Source organism: Crinia signifera, chromosome 6 (assembly GCF_055691185.1).
Source record: "Crinia signifera chromosome 6, ASM5569118v1, whole genome shotgun sequence".
Classification (NCBI taxonomy): domain Eukaryota; kingdom Metazoa; phylum Chordata; class Amphibia; order Anura; family Myobatrachidae; genus Crinia; species Crinia signifera.
Window position 1 is genome coordinate 123,279,410 of NC_139222.1, and position 12,500 is coordinate 123,291,909.

Below are 12,500 nucleotides of genomic sequence, written 5' to 3' on the forward strand. Positions count from 1 at the left end.
GAAAAGTCCTTCTAGGGCCCATTTTGAGAAGTCCGAGATTATCAAACCAGGGAGGAAATCTGGGTTATTTAAAAAGGAGGTTAGTGGACCGAATTCGGAAGAAATGTGTGGGTTTTGTCGCAGCGATTTCCATGTTTTTAATGTGGAGGTGATTGTTGGGTGCGGAGCAGGCATGGTGGGGATTATGGGTAGCCATGGGAAAATTTCCGGATAAAGGCCCATACACACCCCCTCCAGTTCCACCCATTGCTTGTTTCTGCGGTTTCTGGTCCAGTGTAGTATTCTATTTAGATGGATAGCGCTATAGTAGGTCTTAATGTCTGGAAGGCGGAACCCCCCCCTTTCTGTACTTCTGATCAAAACCTCGCACTTTACCCTGGGTTTTTTCAGCTGCCAAATAAATTGTTGGGTCAGGGTTCTAATGGTTTTGAACCATGTATCTGGGACATAGATTGGAAGGGCTTGGAGTATGTAGAGTAATTTGGGCAGAGAATTCATTTTAGTGACATTTATTCTCCCTAGCCAGGATAATTGTTTGTTATACCACCTACTATAATCTGCTCGGAGCGTTGTAAGTAGAGGTTGATAGTTTAAGGCGTACAACCGGGTTAAATCTCTAGGTAGGTTTATGCCTAAATATGTGATGTGGGATGGTTGCCATGAGAATGGAAAAGAGTTCTTGAGCTGAGGGACCGAATTGGGTGGTATGGAAACGTTAAGGATGCTAGATTTGGACATGTTTACTTTAAAATCGGAGAGGAAGCCAAAACGCTCTAGTTCTTGTATGAAGTGGGGGAGTGAAGCTGCTGGTTGCGTAATTATCGCCAACAGATCGTCAGCGAAGAGAGCTAGTTTGTAGTCTTCCTCTCCCACTTGTATACCTGAAATGCTAGCGTTAGCTCTTATTGTCCTGGCCAGCGCTTCCATGCATAGTATAAAAATCAGGGGCGAGAGGGGGCAACCTTGTCTCGTTCCGTTGCTAATAGGGAAGGGGTCAGATAGAAAGCCGTTCGTCCTCACTCTAGCTGTGGGCATATGGTAAAGGGCCAGGATTCTATGGAGGGATAGTGTGCCCAGTCCGATGTGCTCCAGCACAGTCTGCATGAAGCCCCAACACACCCTGTCAAATGCCTTCTCGGCGTCTGTGGAGACTAGGATAGTAGGAATTTTGTGATGAGAGGCGAGATGAATCAGATTGAGGATTTTGGTGGTGTTATCCTTTGCCTCACGGCCAGGAACAAATCCCACCTGATCGTTATGGATCAGAGCGGGGAGAAATTTATTTAGTCTGTTTGCCATCAGTTTTGCAAAAAGCTTGATGTCAACGTTCAGGAGTGATATGGGTCTGTAGCTGGAGCACATGGAGGGGTCCTTCCCTGGCTTCGGAATCACTGTTATGTGTGCTTCTAGGGATTGTTTAGAAAAGTGTGCCTCAGCTGATATGGTGTTGAAGGCATGTAGTAGTTTAGGTGCAAGTATATCTTTAAATGTTTTGTAATAGATTGCTGTGAACCCATCTGGGCCAGAGCTTTTGCCTAGGGGCATGGAGGATATGGCTGACTCCAACTCTGCCTGAGAGAATGGTTTCTCTAATAAGTTTCTATCAGAGGGAGATAGGGTGGGGAAGGCAGCCTTGGCTAAGTATTCTTTTGCCTGCAGCGTTTTATGTATCCGGTCTGTCGGGGTGGGTGTTTCATGGAGATTATATAAGGAGGAATAGTAGTTTCGGAAACACAAAGCTATCTCTGGGGTCTTAAAGCAGAAAGTGTCTGCGTCTTTCTTTATCTTACTGATAAAGGAGGCAGCTCTTTGTGCTCTAAGGGCCTGTGCGAGTAGTCGACTGGGTTTGTTACCCCATTGATAATGTCTGCTCTTGCACTTCCGCAACTCCAGTTTGGTGCGTTCTGTTAGTAATTTATTCAGACTGTGACGTGAGTCCAGTAGATCTGCTAGCAGTGAGGGTGAGGAACCTGTTTTATGCATGGTTTCTAGTCTATGGATATTTTCTAGTAGTGCAGATACTCTGGCCGCTTTTTGCTTTTTCATATATGTGCCCAGCTGTATTAGTTTGCCTCTGATTACGCATTTGTGAGCCTCCCATAAGGTTATTTTTGAAATGTCTGCAGTATCATTTAGTTTGAAATATTCTGTCAGTGTGTTGTCTAATTCTGATTTACAATATACATCTTGTAACAGTGCTTCGTTGATCCTCCACGTCCATTGGCCTGGGGCCTGTAAGTGAGATACTAAAGTTATTGAGACCGGAGCATGGTCCGACCAAGTGATGGGGCCAATTGTTGCGTCTAAGAGCAGCGGGAGATGTCTGTGGCTTAGAAAAATGTAATCAAGTCTGGAATATGTCTGGTGAGGGTGGGAGTAGAACGAGTAGTCTCTGCCTGAGGGGTTTAGGGTCCTCCAGGAATCGGCTAATTGGAGGTCGTGGAGGAGTTTCTGGACTTTCCTATATTTGTGATCTGGAAATCTACTGGAGCAGGTGGATGTGTCAATAGTTGGGTCTAAAGTCCAGTTGAGATCCCCTCCCAGGATTGTCGTACCCTCAAACAGTGAGTCCAAGTGTAGTAGGTGTGAGTGGAAAAATGAGACTTGGTCCTGGTTAGGGGCGTAGACTACTACAAAAGTATAGGCTTGGGTTGATATTTTACATTTGATGAGGAGTACTCTACCCGGGACCGGTTTATGTATTGACATTTCTGTTAGCTGGAGATGTTTAGAGAACAGGATTGCCACTCCTTTAGATTTACTGTTTGGGGTATTACTATAGTACACAGTAGGGTAGCGGTGGTTGGACAGTGATGGGTTTTTGGCCGAGAGTCTAAAGTGTGTTTCTTGGATCATCGCTATGTCAGCTCTCTCGGCCCATAGAGTCCTGAGTAAGCTACTCCTTTTCTCTGGGGTGTTGAGGCCTTTTGCGTTAATGGAGAGGATCTTCAATTTACCTGGTGTGGTCATGTGTGGCTAGGTCAGGTGTGGTCTGCAATATGTTTTGAAAGGTCAAGGATGGGGGTTGGAGACAGGGAAGAGGGAAAACATGGAAAAAAGAAATACATTTAAACATAATGAATAACAACCTTAACAATTGAAAAAAGAAAAATCCCGCTGTGAGGCGACTGGCGAAGTAAGTCCGCCAGCGACTCAGAAGGCATTAGAGCCTAGTGCAGGTGTGGGGTGGAGGGAGTCACCGCTAACAAACATTCTGTGATCTCCCGGTAGGGAGATATAATTGAGGAAGCAAGTGCATCTTGTCCAAACCATTTATCTCTAGTTACAATCTATGAGTGGTTGATGAGAGCGGAATTTCCCGCAACCACTCAATATAGCCTGGAAAGTTAACTGGGGGCTAGGGTGTAATATAATCGTAACAGGAATCCCGTAGGGGAGTCTCCTGTGTGGGGGAGAAGGAGTGGCTTGAACTGTTACTTCACAAACCTTCTCTCTAACAACAGTAGCTTAATTTAACGTGATATATAAGTATAAAGTCGAACTTGGTGGACTTTCGTGCCGGGTCTCTAGTAGGTGTATAGATGTGGCGGAACTCTAGGTGTAGCCTATATTATCTCCGATCAGGTCTATTCGTTAGCATTGACCCTGGTCGCTGGCTATGGGGACCCAGCTTCGTGTAAAGCTATAGTCTGGCATCACGGTGTTTCTCTATGTCTTTACTGGTCATGGGGCGAGATAACATTGCTTAAGCTGTTTTCTAAACCGCATGAATTTAAAAGTCCATAAACCTAGTAGTATATAAAAAATAAAAATAAAGACAAAACAACAACCATATCCCTAAGGGTAAAACCCAGATAGAATTGTAACTAATTATTATAGTCACCAGTCCTGTATCTGGTCCCGCAGTAGGAAAGGTTCATAGTGTCGATCGACTGGTAGGTCTTCAGGTGGGGCTCGTGCTGGGGGGAGCTGGGCCCTGACCACGTTTCTTATTAGCATGGCAAACTTCTTGCCAGGGGTGGCCGTGTCCTGGTTGTTGTAGTGGAGGGAGCTCCGGGTGGTTGAATTCCCAGTTGGGTATGTCTGGAATCGGTAGGCCCAGGGCTGAGCAGAATGTCGGGAGGTCAGAGAAGGAGTTTAGGGTGTGATTTCTTCCCACGGAGGTCACTTGAAGGTTGAATGGGAAGCCCCACTTGTATTTCAGCTGTCGCTTGCGGAGTTCAGAGGTGAGTGGTCTCAGAACCTTCCGTTGCTGAAGTGTGTGCCATGACAGATCTTGATAGATTTGAACAGTTGAACCGTTGAAATCGATTCCGTCTAGTTGGCGTATCTTACGTACAATACTTTCTTTTTGCGAAAAGTAATGCAGACGACAGATCACGTCGCGTGGGCGGTCAGACGGTGATCCTCTGGGTCTTAGAGCCCGATGTGCTCTATCTAGAATTATGGATTCTGAGGGGTCATTTCCAAGAATTTCGTTGAAGATCTTGGTGAGGGCGTCTGTCAGACTATCTTGGGTGACCTCTTCTGGCAGACCACGGAGGCGGAGGTTGTTTCTTCTCCCTCTGTTGTCAAGATCTGTCAGGTGCATTTGTAGGGCCCGGATCTCTGCGGATTGGGCTGCAAGAGTCTCTGCAAGCGAGTTGCAGAATGTGACCGTTTCTTCTTGGCTTTTTTCCAGAGTCGCTGTACGCTGGGAGAGCTGGGACAGATCTTGTCAGACCGCCGCCATTTCTTGACGGACGGTGTCTTGGATGTCTTGTTTCGTTGGAAGGGTTCTCATATAGGACAGGGAGTTTCTAATTTCAGCTAGTTCCGTGACCAGCAGTGAGGTCTGAAAGTCTGGTGATGTGGTGGATGAGGTGTGGACAGGCGGATCGTCTGCAGGTTTAGCGGGGGTGGATTGCAGGAACGGTCTCATATCTGCTTGGGACATGGTTTCTTTAGGGAGAGGCGTATCACCCTTTTGCAGAGCCTTTTTGCCTTTGACCATAATTAGCCCAGGAATCCAGGTTAGAACCAATAGGAGGGAGGCTCTTGGGACTGGGAGGGTTGCTGTGATTGCACTTGCATCAGAGTAGCATTATTCGTCGGGCGGTGACTCCCGGGGGTCTGGCTTCTAGGGATGCATCCTCACTTGGGACGCATCTTTAGTAAGGGAACCTTAGTCACCTCTCTCCTCTTTCTGCATCTCAGGCTGTTGCTAGTCGGTGGTAAGGGGTCGGTTTACTTTTCTCTCTTGTGTGTCTTCTTTGTCAGAATATAGCCCTTTTTTGGTCAGTGATTGCAGTTTGCAGCAGTGAACGCCAGAGGGCAGTCTAGGATTACAAGTGAAAGGGAACAATTCAGCTGCTTATGCAAGAGCACGGGGGCTCGCTTTCCCTCTGCTCTGTTGAAAAGGTAGGAATCAGAGAGTTACTGTCCCACTGTTGTAGGTGCTCAGTGCTGAAGACTCTGGGATAGGGGGTGAAAAGTGTTGCCAGTAGATGGTAGGGGGTTGGTGCTGTGGTGGCCTTGAACACTTGTGTGGTCCCTGCTGCTCCCCTGTATATATAGTGACAAACAGAGGGGTTTTTGTACTCCTTAGAAAGGGTGCTTGGTGAGGATCTTGGGGAGGGGGATCCAAAGGGAGATGGGGGATGCCTGTCCTGCCGTTTCTGTGAGGCTGTGAGCTGGGGCGCTGGTGAGGGTGTCTACCCAAGATGGCGGTTGGATGCTGGTAACGTCGCCCCCCTCTCTTCTCCCCCCACACTGGCTATTCCGTGCCTCCTCACTCACCCTCCGTTTGCTGGGTCCCGAGGTGGCTTCCGCTGTGTGTGGGTGAGGTCTCCGGCCACCGGGTGGGCTGCTCGCTTCCCCGCTCCGGGTCCCTGCCGCGCCGGACGGGCGCGGTGCGGGGGTCGTGGAGGATGGACTCTCTCCCCCTTGGCGTCTGGGGTGAGTGTCCTCTTGGGGGATCGGTGTGCTGGCTGCCGGGCGCTTCTACGGCGCGGTTGCCGCGCTCCCGGGCGTCACGCGGCGTCTCCCTCTGAAAATTTAGGCCCCGGCATCTTCACTGTGACTGGGCCGCAACCCGCGGGAGCGCTAAAAAGCACTCCCCGGCTCCGCGACTCCAATCACCGGTTGCCGGGGTCTCTGTGTAGCAGGTTGGGCTGGTGGGGTAAGGAGGTACACGGTCTTGCACCGGGTTTTAAACAAAAACCTACACGCCTGGCTCTGGAGCTTTCGCTGCGTGCGTCTGGTCAGGCTGCTCGCCAGGCCAAACTCATATTATTTATGTAATAATTGAAAGAGCTGGATAAAATATTTGATGTATATTGTTGTATTATGTTACTGAGATAATGGGGAATGTGTTTTTTTTACCCAAAGTACCACCATATGGTTGAAAATGTACTACATACTCCTAAGTAATTACAAACTAATTGTGTAAAATGGCAAGAGCAAAATTCAATTGATGCTTTGAAATCAAGCATTTAACATCAATCATGGGCTCTAAAAGGCAGCTAAATGCTGGGCTCGTCCGGGATTTGAACCCGGGACCTCTCGCACCCAAAGCGAGAATCATACCCCTAGACCAACGAGCCACCCCTGAAAACTTTTCACCTTAAAATTAATTTTTTTTTTTTTTTTTTATCTCGTAAATTTTATTGATAAAATGTGGTTACATATCATGCATAGTAATACAAACATAACGTTATGGTATCATAAGTAGTAATTGAGATGACCGTTTGTTGTAGTGAACTAATCGAACCGGTAACAATAAAACATCTTTGGTAAAGAGTCGTAGGCGAAATGAGAGCCTTGAGGTAGTTGTGTAGCCACAACTATCGTTCACTCGAATATGGTATAGGTTGAAATGGTGTGTAAATTAATTCAGTGGAGGCCTATATGAAGGGGCCGGCACTACCATGTTTTATCTTAGTGTATGGTCATGGAAATGCTAAATGATTTAAAGGGGTTTACAGTTGAAGGGAGGGGAAGGGGTCGGGACCCAGCGATGGGAGGTAAGAAGAAAGATAAGGAAGTGAATATAGCGAATATTGGAGTATAGGAGTAAATGAAAAAGTTATTTGTATGTGATAGGGAATTTTATGAGCGGCCAGGAATCGGGATATTGTAGTGTGTATACCATGGGAGCCAAACGGAGTGGAATTTACGGACTGTGTTGTTTTGCAGACTTGTTATATATTCCATCTTAGCAATAAACCACATTCGGTTAATTAGTTCCTGTTGGCTGGGGGCATTGGGATTTTTCCAGTTGATGGCTATTTGGTGCTTAGCCGCGCAAGCAACATGTAAAATTAACTTGTTCGCTTCCTTAGAGAAGTGGTCAATTGGGGCACATAAAAGTAGGTTGATGGGTTCAATGGGGGTGGGAGGGTCGACGAGTCGAGAGAGGAGAGAGAGAACCATCTTCCAGAATTGTGCTATAATTGGGCAGGACCACCAGATGTGGTAGAATGACCCCCTCTGCCCGCAATTTCTCCAGCACAAATCTGAAGAATTTGGATATATGCGGTGAAGGCGGGTTGGGACCATGTACCATCTGGAATAGACCTTGTAGGAATTCTCTTTAATTGATACGCTGATTGAGCATTTTGATACTGCCAGACGAATAGATTCCCATTCCTCCTCCTCGAGGCGCCGACCTAGGTCCGTTTCCCATTCACGTTCATGATTGTCTAGTGTGGGAGTGTTAGTGATTAAGATAGAGTTGTAGAGTTGTGACATGGTTCCCCTGACGGTAGGTCTAAATATGCAGAATCTTTCTAGAGGGGTGGGGGCTTGTCGGGGCTGTGCGGATTGATGTGAGGTAGAAAAATGTAGAAGTTGGAGATATTGGTAGTTCAGGGTATTCGAGATATGGAATTTTTCCTGTAGCTCGTCGAAAGTTTTGGGAGCAAAGTCCCCAGATACGTGGTGAATTCTAGTGATACCTGCTCGGAGCCAGGGAGAGGCCATCAAGGGGCTGAGGCCCGGTGGAAAGGAAGGGTTGCTCCATAAGGGGGTTAAAGGTGATGGGGATGATGAAAGTTTAAATTTTTTATTGAGTTTCTCCCAGACCTTTAAAGTCAGTTCTACTGTAGGAGAGCTAAAAGAAAATTGTGGATGGTTCTTATGAGGTAACCAAGGGAGATAAGAAACGGAAGGGATCCCCACCAAGTCACTTTCCAGATCTACCCATCTTTTACTTTTAGGTGGAGAGTGCCAGGCTATAAGTTGGCTGAGTCGAGTAGCTTCGAGATAGCGCTGTAGTATGGGCAGGCCAAGTCCCCCATCCTGGGAGCGTCTAGATAGGATATCTCGGCGGATTCTGGGTTTCTTGTTGTTCCAAACAAATTTGCACAGAGCAGATTGTATAGCAGTGATTGTGGACGATGGGATTGGGATCGGGAGGGTTTGAAATAAATAAAGCAGTTTAGGGAGTATATTCATTTTTATAGCGGTGATGCGGCCGATCCATGAGAGGAAATATGATTGCCATTGTTGTATGTCTTTGAGTATCGATCTTATGAGTGGGGGGTAATTGGCCTTATAAAGGGAGCTATAGGATTTAGTTATCTGAATCCCTAAATATTTGAGGGAACATTTCCTCCAATTGAAATTGAAGTTCGCCTGTAAGAGTTTTTTAGATTGGTCTGTGAGGTGGAGTGGGAGGGCTTCCGATTTTGAGTTGTTAATTTTGTAGCCCGAAAGGTTTCCAAAAGTTGTGAGTTCTTGAAACAGATTCGGGAGTGAAATCAAGGGTTTGGTGAGAGTGAGGAGGATGTCATCTGCAAATAATGAGAGGGAGTATTGATTATCTTTAACACTAATTCCCGTGATGTCTGGGTTGGATCTTATGCGGCTTGCAAGGGGTTCAATTATTAGGGCAAATATTAGGGGCGAGAGGGGACAGCCTTGTCTGGTGCCATTTGTGATTTGAAAGGGGGAGGAGAGCAGACCGCCCGCCAGAACCGCGGCTGAGGGGCAATGGTAGAGTGCTTGTATTGCTTTGAGGAATTTGTCCCGGAGGCCGAATTGTTGAAGGGTTCGGGTCGTAAAAGGCCACGAGATTCTGTCGAAAGCCTTTTCGGCATCTAGGGCAAGAACTAGTGAGGGGGTCTTACTTGTGTTGATATAGTGGATAATGTCGATGGTTCTCCTAGTGTTGTCTAACGCCTGTCTAGATGGGACAAAGCCTACTTGGTCAGGGTGAATCAATGATGGGAGGTGTGGGTTTAGGCGGTTAGCCAGAACTTTGGCAAATATTTTTAGGTCCGCATTAAGTAGTGAAATGGGGCGGTAATTAGAAACAAGTTGGGGGTCTTTATTAGGTTTGGGGATTACTGTGATGGTGGCAGTTGTAGTGGCTGGGTGAAATTGAGCTCCATCGAGAATTTGATTAAACATCTTTGTTAGGTGAGGCACTAGTATAGTTTGAAATGTCTTATAATACAAGGTCGGAAAGCCGTCTGGGCCAGGAGCTTTTGATGGTTTTTGTGTTTTAAGTGCTGCTATGACTTCCTCGTCAGTGAAAGGCCTATTTAAGCTTGTAGAAGTATCTGTGTCAAGGCTCGGGAGGTTACATGATGATAAGTAGTCTGAGGTTGATTCAGATTGCGGTGGGGTGTCGTCTAAGTGGTCATTTAGGTTATATAGGCGTTCATAGTATTCTTTAAAGAGAGAGTTGATTTTTGAAGGATTATATTGCGGTGTATTCGTTGTGTCCTTGATAGCTTGTATAGCTGTCTGGGCCTTGCGGGCTTTTAATCTATTTGCCAGTAAAGAATCTGCTTTATTGCTTTTCTCGTAGAAACGTTGTCTTAGTCTGCGTAGAGCCCTCTCTGTCCGCTCGGCCAATAAAGCATTGAGGGACGTCTTGGCTGCAGTGAGTTGCCTGTAGACAGAGCTAGAGGGGTGATTTTTGTGTTGAGCTTCCAACATACTAACCTCATTGGTGAGAGCAGTGAGTTTAGCTTTCTGTTCCTTATTTCTAAAAGATGCGTAGCTTATAATATGACCTCTAACAACAGCTTTGTGTGCTTCCCACACCAAGGGAGAGCAGGGGGTATCGTCAGTATTTAGGAAGAAATAATCCGTGATGGCCGCAAGTATTTTTTCCTGGAACTGGGGGATTTTTAGCAGGGTCTCGTTCAGTCGCCAGGGAGAGCGGGAAGGGGGATTGTCGAGGAAATCGAAAGTGGCAGTGAGTATTGAGTGGTCGGACCAGGAGTTGGAAATAATTGAGGATTCTACAATATGTGGAGCAGTAGAGGGGCAACCAAAAAACATGTCGATACGGGAGTAAGATTGATGTGGTATTGAAAAAAATGTGTAATCTTTGGAAGTGGGATTGTGTGCTCTCCATATATCAAATAATCCAGATTCTTTTATGCATTTATTTAGTGAGCAAGATATAGAGTTAGTCTGTGGGCTTGTAGGGAGGTGAGATTTGTCTAAGTGGATGTCTAGAATAGCATTGAAGTCCCCACCTAGGATTAGACAACCCTTTCGCCTCTTCTCTAGTTCCGAGAAAAAGGCTCTGAAAAAGGAAGACTGACCCATGTTTGGGGCATATATGTTTGCAATTGTACATTCTAGGTGAGCTATCAATCCATTGAGAATAATAAATCGCCCGTCAGAGTCAGTGTGGATTGATTGGAGCGTAAAGGGGACCTTACTACCTATCATAATGGCCACACCATTATGTTTAGTTTGACTATTTGAGTAGAAGACTGTAGGAAAGCGCCTGGAGCTGAGTGAGGGGTGTGAGTTAGCTTTAAAGTGGGTCTCTTGTATGAATATGATATTGGCTTTGATATCGTGTATTGTGCGAAACAGATTGCTGCGTTTTTGAGGCGTGTTTAGTCCCTTGACATTCATTGAGGAAAATGTTAAAGACATGGTAGTGAGGGGAAGGATAGAAGTAAATGCAGAAAGAAGGAGAAAAAAAAAAAAAAAAAGTCACAACTCGTCGCTGGGGAAGGGGGGGGGGGAGATGGAGCGGGTAGTTGGATGTTTTTGTAGGAGGAAGGAACTGGGATGGTGGGTCTCACGACCAGCGGAGATCAACACGCCCAGAGTTTAGGACCTTTGGGTCCGAATTGGGGTAGCCTGGGGAAAGTGCCAGGCCACCTCAATAGGTACTTAGACAGCAAGGTTAAAGGTAATTTTGCTCAAGTAGAAACAATGTGTAAATAAACAATAAAATAGAGAAATTTGTAAACAATGAGATAGAGGGTAACATCCCTCCAGTGGTATTCCAACTTATGGGGTTCCAACTAGGCCTGTACATTATGGTAATCAACCTGTATATTGCCCTAAAGTGGTTAGGTTAGAAATCTTGGACGGACCGTAGAGTCTAATGAGTGACATATAAATATTCATCGGACCAGTTTGAGTGAAAATACGTGCTATGAAGTAAGAGAGGGTGGGTAGAGGAGAAGGAGTGAGGTGAGGAAAGAGTGAGTGAGAGAGGGGGAGGATCGAGAGAGATAAAGAGAAGAAATAAAAGAATTAATTTTTTTTTTTAAAGTGAAACTCATTATATACGTAATAATTGAAAGAGCTGGATAAAATAGTTGATGTATTTTGTTGTATTATGTTACTGAGATAATGGGGAATGTGTTTTTTTACCCAAAGTACCACCATATGGTTGAAAATGTCCTAAATACTCATAAGTAATTACAAACTAATTGAAAGAGCTGGATAAAATATTTGATGTATATTGTTGTATTATGTTACTGAGATAATGGGGAATGTGTTTTTTTTACCCAAAGTACCACCATATGGTTGAAAATGTACTACATACTCCTAAGTAATTACAAACTAATTGTGTAAAATGGCAAGAGCAAAATTCAATTGATGCTTTGAAATCAAGCATTTAACATCAATCATGGGCTCTAAAAGGCAGCTAAATGCTGGGCTTGTCCGGGATTTGAACCCGGGACCTCTCGCACCCAAAGCGAGAATCATACCCCTAGACCAACAAGCCACCCATGAAAACTTCTCACGTCAGAATAATTTTTTTTTTAAAGTGAAACTCATATTATTTATGTAATAATTGAAAGAGCTGGATAAAATAGTTGATGTATTTTGTTGTATTATGTTACTGAGATAATGGGGAATGTGTTTTTTTTTACCCAAAGTACCACCACATGGTTGAAAATGTACTACATACTCCTAAGTAATTACAAACTAATTGTGTAAAATGGCAAGAGCAAAATTCAATTGATGCTTTGAAATCAAGCATTTAACATCAATCATGGGCTCTAAAAGGCAGCTAAATGCTGGGCTCGTCCGGGATTTGAACCCGGAACCTCTCGCACCCTAAGCGAGAATCATACCCCTAGACCAACGAGCCACCCCTGAAAACTTCTCACGTCAGAATACATTTTTTTTTTAAAGTGAAACTCATATTATTTATGTAATAATTGAAAGAGCTGGATAAAATAGTTGATGTATATTGTTGTATTATGTTACTGAGATAATGGGGAATGTGTTTTTTTTACCCAAAGCACCACCATATGGTTGAAAATGTACTACATACTCCTAAG

General features: G+C 45.1%; 2 non-coding genes across 2 annotated transcripts; both read right to left on the minus strand.

Moving 5' to 3' along the window:
* Positions 1–6,473: 6,473 nt before the first annotated feature.
* TRNAP-UGG (transfer RNA proline (anticodon UGG)) lies at positions 6,474–6,545 on the minus strand. Its single transcript has one exon. It is a non-coding gene; the product is annotated as a tRNA-Pro (tRNA).
* A 5,690-nt stretch (positions 6,546–12,235) lies between these two features.
* TRNAP-AGG (transfer RNA proline (anticodon AGG)) lies at positions 12,236–12,307 on the minus strand. The gene has a single exon. It is a non-coding gene; the product is annotated as a tRNA-Pro (tRNA).
* Between the last annotated feature and the right edge of the window lie 193 nt (positions 12,308–12,500).